We start from the raw sequence: 6,000 nt of genomic DNA on the forward strand, positions 1-6,000 counted from the left end.
TTTCCATGCTGTTACATATAGTTCAGTCATTTTCACTGCGGCATAATATTCTACTGTGTGACTACAATTTATCTATCTTCCTTCTGTAGACAGTAGTAAGCCTAAGGAAATAAATTCATCATTTTTAAGTAAGTATAATATATCAATCTCAATTTGTAATTTTAATATCTCAATTGTGTCAAATGGAAAACTAATCTAACAAACACCAATCATATTATGGTGTAATATGATTTTATTTCACTGGACTCCAAAAACACAAGGTCCTTTTCTATAACCCATGTTTTTGGATTAATTATAAATATATATCAAGGGGACTTTTTTCTGAATAAGATTTTTATATCATTGCACCAAGTCTGTGTACATAAACCCCACCCACCTGAAGAATCCATCATCTAATTACCCTAGGCTTCTCTACGATAATCTTCAAACAAGCTTCCTAAATTATAAAGTTAATATAAAGCATTACCTTAATTTTTATACTAATTAACACACATCAACATTCTAGCTAGTTCATAATGTGAAACATTATGAATAGTTGAATAATCTTGCTTAAAACCCCTAAGTGATTTCTCAGCGCTCTTAGAATAAAGGCACAAGTCTTAGCTACAACCTTCTTGTCCTTCTCAGTGTTGGCCTTCTCAGCCATGGCACCTGTTCCCTCAGCCCATCCACTTCAGCTACATTTGCCTTCTTACAGCTCCTATAAAGCTCAAACTCCCTTTTTACTCAGGACCTTTATTCATGCAGTTCCATTTAGCTAGTATACTCATTTTTCCCAAGGCCACTCTTCCATCCACACTTCCTTGTTACCTATCATCCCTCAGATCTCAGCTCGTGTATCACTCTCTCAAGAGCCCTTCCTGACTCAACAATTGAAATGAGGTCCCTCTTGTACTCTCTCATGGCAACCTGTACTTTACTTCAGAGTGCTCATCAAAGTTGTACATATATATTTTGTGTGATTTTATAAAGTTAATGTCTGCTCCCTGCCCCGACTCACTACAGTTTAAATGCTCCATGAGAGCAGGAACCGTTTCTGTTTTGCCCTCCAGTGTAACTGCAGTACCTAACACAATGCCTGGCACACACTATATATTATAAATATTTGTTCATGAATGAATGAAGACAGTTATTCTAAAATCATTATTTCAGACCCACTCAGATTCTCTCTACTATTGCGGGTAATAAGTGAAACTAATCAATAAGGCTTTGAATCCTAAAGAGCAATAGAAAAGAAAAGTCAAAGAATAACTCACCCATGGATAGTTAAAAATTGATTTTACTAACAGACAAAACATTAAAGGTCATTCAAGGTTTTATGGGGTTTTTTTACTTTTTTTTTTTTTTTTTTTTTTTTACATTGTTGCTCTTCTTAAGATCATACTTGCATTACAGACACGGGGGAATTCTTTACAAGAACATTTTTACAAAATGAGTGTCTTTTGTCCATTGCTCTACTAGGATATTTGTCTTTTTTTTTCTTTTGAAGTGTGAAAGTTTGTTTGTTTTTTTTTTTATCCTAAGGCTATTATTCAAGGTGTAAATATTTTTTCCATCTTATCACTTACCTTTCCATTGTTTATGATGCTTTGAAATATAAGGAAATTTATTTCTGGTTTTGTTGTTTATATTTTATTTTTACAAAACCACTTCTGGGGCACATGGGTGGCTCATTCGGTTAAGTGTCCGCCTTCAGCTGAGGTCATGATCCCAGACCCGTATCAGGCTCCCTGCTTGGCAGGAAACCTGCTTCTCCCTCTCTCACTCCCCCTGCTTGTGTCCCCTCTCTCGCTGTTCCTCTCTCTGTCAAATAAATAAATAAAATCTTTTTAAAAATAAAAACAACCAATTCTATCTCTCTTTTTAATAATTAGTGCCTTTTATATCATGCTTAGAGTAGGCAAGCAAGCTTTTTATTCCTCTTTCTCTATGAGAGAGAGAGAGAAAGAGGAATAAATGCACTCTATAAATGCACTCTCCAATGCACTCAAGGTACATTTCTCCAGTTATTTTTCCTACCATTCCCAATACAGTGTAGAATATAACTCATTCATTTACTCAATCCTCTGTTTATAAGTTTGTCATTTATTCAGCTACAGTCAGCTGACCGGCTACAGTCAGTCGCTGTACTACTAGAACCAGGCAAAACTGACATGTTTCCTACCTTCATGGAGCTGATAGTGAAAAGGGCAGTTCTTTAACATATAATCACTCATCAACATACTACACACTGACAAATGTCATTAACAAGAGCGTAAGCACACGGTATACACTTCCTGTGGTGAATGTGCTGATGGTAAAGCCAGGGCAAAGGGCCTGGTAGCCCTTCTGCAATGGAATAAATTGCTCTTCTTGGTTTGGCACTGCCTGTGCGGTGTTCACTACTGCCACAATGTTGGAATCTCTTGTCATCTCCACTGCAAAATCACCAGCCCATTTTTCTACACAAAACACACTATGTGGCTAGGCAAGTTATTGAACCTTGTTTACCTCCATCTTCTCACCAGTAAAATAATTATCATACCTATTCCATAGGTCATTTTAAGCATTACAGGAGCTAATATCCATGAAGTACTTAGCACAGTGCCTGGCACCTAGTAATCACCCAAGAGAAGTGAGTTATTATTAGTCAAAGGGGAGGAATAGATACAGTAAGTTTATAGGCAACCCATCAATATAAAGCAGAGTATGATAAGACCCCATCTGATACAAGACATTTTGGGGATTTTTAGGGAAAGAAATCATACCTGACTGGAGGGATCAGAAGGTTTCACAAAGGAGGGGATGGGAGGATTTGGACTGCAAAAAAGTAGGGTTGGATACAGGGAATAGACATCCAGAAAGAAGAAACAGCACTTATTCTGTTTGCTTACAATGTTTCAAAAAGAGGAAAGCTTGGAGGAGTAGCAGGAGGTAAATCAGAATTCATCACTTGGCCCTGTATTTTGGCGAACTTTGAATAATAATACATTTATATTATTTCATTGGTTATACAGAGAGGCTCGCAGGTTTCCAAAGAAGGAAAACAAAAAGATCAGAAATATGGTTACTATAATGTAACTATATCCACTCAGATCCATCATCATAGTAGGAAAACATCCTTCAAAACTTATCCCTTGTATTTGCACCCCCATATCCATAGCAACACTACTCACAAGAGCCAACAGGTGGAAGCAACCCAAATGTCCATTGACAAATGAATGGACAAGTAAAATGTGATGTATACATGCAATGAAATAGCTTTAAAAGGGAAGGAAATCCTGCCACGTGCTGCAACATGGATGAACCTTGAGGGCATTATGCTAAGAGGACATTATGCTAATAAGAGTCAGTCACAGAAAGACAAGCACTATATGATTCCACTTAAAAGAGGTATCCTGGGTACCTGGGTGGCTCAGTTGGTTTCATATATGTCTTCAGCTCAGGTCATGATCTCAGGGTCCTGGGATCAAGCCCCTTGTTAGGCTCTCTGCTCAGCGGGGAGCCTGTTTCTCCCTCTCCCTCTGCCTGCTGTTCCCCCTGCTTGTCTCTCTTTTTCTCAAATAAAGAAATAAAATCTTAAAAACAACAAAAAAAGAGGAATCCAGAATAGTCGAATTCATAGGAACAGAAAGTAGAACGGCAATTACAAGGAGTTGCTGAGAGGGGGTGGTGGGGAATTGTTTTTTAATGGGTATGGAGTTTCAAAGTTTTGCAAAGTCAAAGTGTTTTGGAGATTTATTGTATGACAAGGTAACATAATTAACTTCCTAAACTATACACTTAAAATAGTTAAGATGGTAAATTTTATTAACGTATTTCTTACCACAATAACAACAACAAAAAAAATAATAAAACTTAGACTTTGCTCCTGGCAACTTCAGTATTTACCACTCAGAAACTGATCTTAAGTCCTTTTTGAAAAAAGAGTCAGCCTTATTAACATTTATTTATGTGCCAATAGTATCAGGTCTAATTTTATGCAAAGTCTTCCTTTGAAACAGGCTGATCACATTAGGACTTAGTGCCCCCACAGTTACAATTCTGGGAAAGCCAAGCTCAAAGCAATGCAACTTTAGTACCAGAATATCTAGGAAGACATTAAGAAACAGAAAGTCTTAAATATTTTGGCATCCAAACATGAAGTGAGTTCATTTAAGACAGATGTTGAAATCATGGTTACACTTTTGGTAAGAGAAAACTGTGAGTGGACATAAAGCATAAAATATCACTCCACTGTGACTGTAGACCCTTACTATTCACTGAAAATGTCTTTATATAAGAACCCATGCTTGAAGGGGGCACCTGGGTGGCTCAGTCGGTTAAGCGTCTGACTTCAGCTCAGGTCATGATCTCAGGGTCCTGGATCAAGCAGCATTGGGCTCCCTCCTCAGCAGGGAGCCTGCTTTTCCCTCCTTTTTGCCCCTCCCTACTGCTCAAGAACGCTCTTTCTCAAGTAAATTAATAAAAGTGTAAAAAAAAGAAAAAGAATACATGCTTGCTGGATGAGACCCAATCAGAAGTTGAAGAGAAGTCTTGATTGATGTGATTATATGTCTGAATCTCATTTTAAAATATCTGTAATCTTACAACAGAAATATCCTGTGATTTCAGAGCTCAAGAGGGGAGTACATTCTTATTTGGGATTCATCCCAAAGATTAACAGTTACTGAACAGTAAAGCCTCATCATTCCCACACATGATTCTCATGGGGAATGAGAGGAGAGGAAGAGAAAAAGGATCACATAGGAGAATTACATGGGAGGAAGTGGGAGATGTGGTTTGACAAAGTGTATTTTTAAAGCTTCCTTTTTTTTTTCTTTAAGAAATTCAGGGATGCCTGGATAGCTTTGATTTCTGATTTTGACTCGTGTCATGATCTCAGGGTCGTGAGATTTAGTCCCTGTGCTGTCCTTGTTGGGCTCCTTACCCAGGGGGAGTCTGCTTTGAGATTCTCTCTCTCACCCTCTGCCCCTCCACATCTAGTACTAAAGTGCTCGCTCTCTCTCTCTCTCTCTCTTTCTCTCTAAAATAAATAAATAAATCTTTTTAAAAAATAAATCAATAGGGGCACCTGGGTTGCTCAGTTGTTAAGAGGTTGCCTTCGGCTCAGGTCATGATCCCTGCATTGGGCTCAATGCTCAGCGGGAAGGCTGCTTCTCCCTCTCCCACTCCCCCTGCTTGTGTTCTGTCTCTCACTGTGTGTCTTTTTGTCAAATAAATAAATAAAATCTTAAAAAATAAGTAAGTAAATAAATAAATGAATAAATAAACATAATAGTGAGTTTAAAATAAATCTTCTTTTTTTTTTTTATGTTTTGTTCTTGTAGCCTTGAGATAAAAAACAGTAAAAAGTCATTTCCCTCTTCCTCTCTGAGGAAGAACCTCCAGCCCTTAGGCTCTAGACATCTGGGTTCCCTTAGCCCAAAAGGGCACCAGTGATTTATTCATTGGTATTAAGGTTGTTCAGCAGACCACCCACACTGATTTGAAAGGTCTGGGCCTCTCGGAGAGAAGGAACCTGGAACTGTGAATGGGACAGAGTTTTTGGAGAGGAGGAGCACCAAGGGGTAGGGCCATAGCCCCTGGGGGTGCTGAGTGACCTTACAGAAGCAAGTGCAGTCCAGGCTCAGAGACCCAAGCTTGGCACAGGGGGAATGGATGCCACCATCAGAGCTCACCCGCTGCCTCGGGGTGCAGCCAAGAACGAGCTGACCTGGGCACAGATCCGGGCAAGCAAGACCTGCTTCAGATGGACAAGGTCGCTGGATGACCTCAAGGAGAGATATCTTTTCAAGTCAGGATTCCCTAAGACTCTGGTCCGTAGGGCTGCTTTAAAACTGTTAGAATCTCCTGGGCCTCCTGGGTAGCTCCATCTGATAGGAAGTCTGCTTGAGATTCTCTCTCTCCCTCTCCCTCTGCCCCTACCCCCACTGTCTCTCTAAAATAAATAAATAAAAATCTTTTTTAAAAGAACTGTTATAATCCCCAAGCACTTACTTTCAGAGACCCCAACTTACC

Source organism: Enhydra lutris, unplaced genomic scaffold, assembly GCF_002288905.1.
Source record: "Enhydra lutris kenyoni isolate GAN:26980312 unplaced genomic scaffold, ASM228890v2 scaffoldscaffold2, whole genome shotgun sequence".
NCBI lineage: Eukaryota > Metazoa > Chordata > Mammalia > Carnivora > Mustelidae > Enhydra > Enhydra lutris.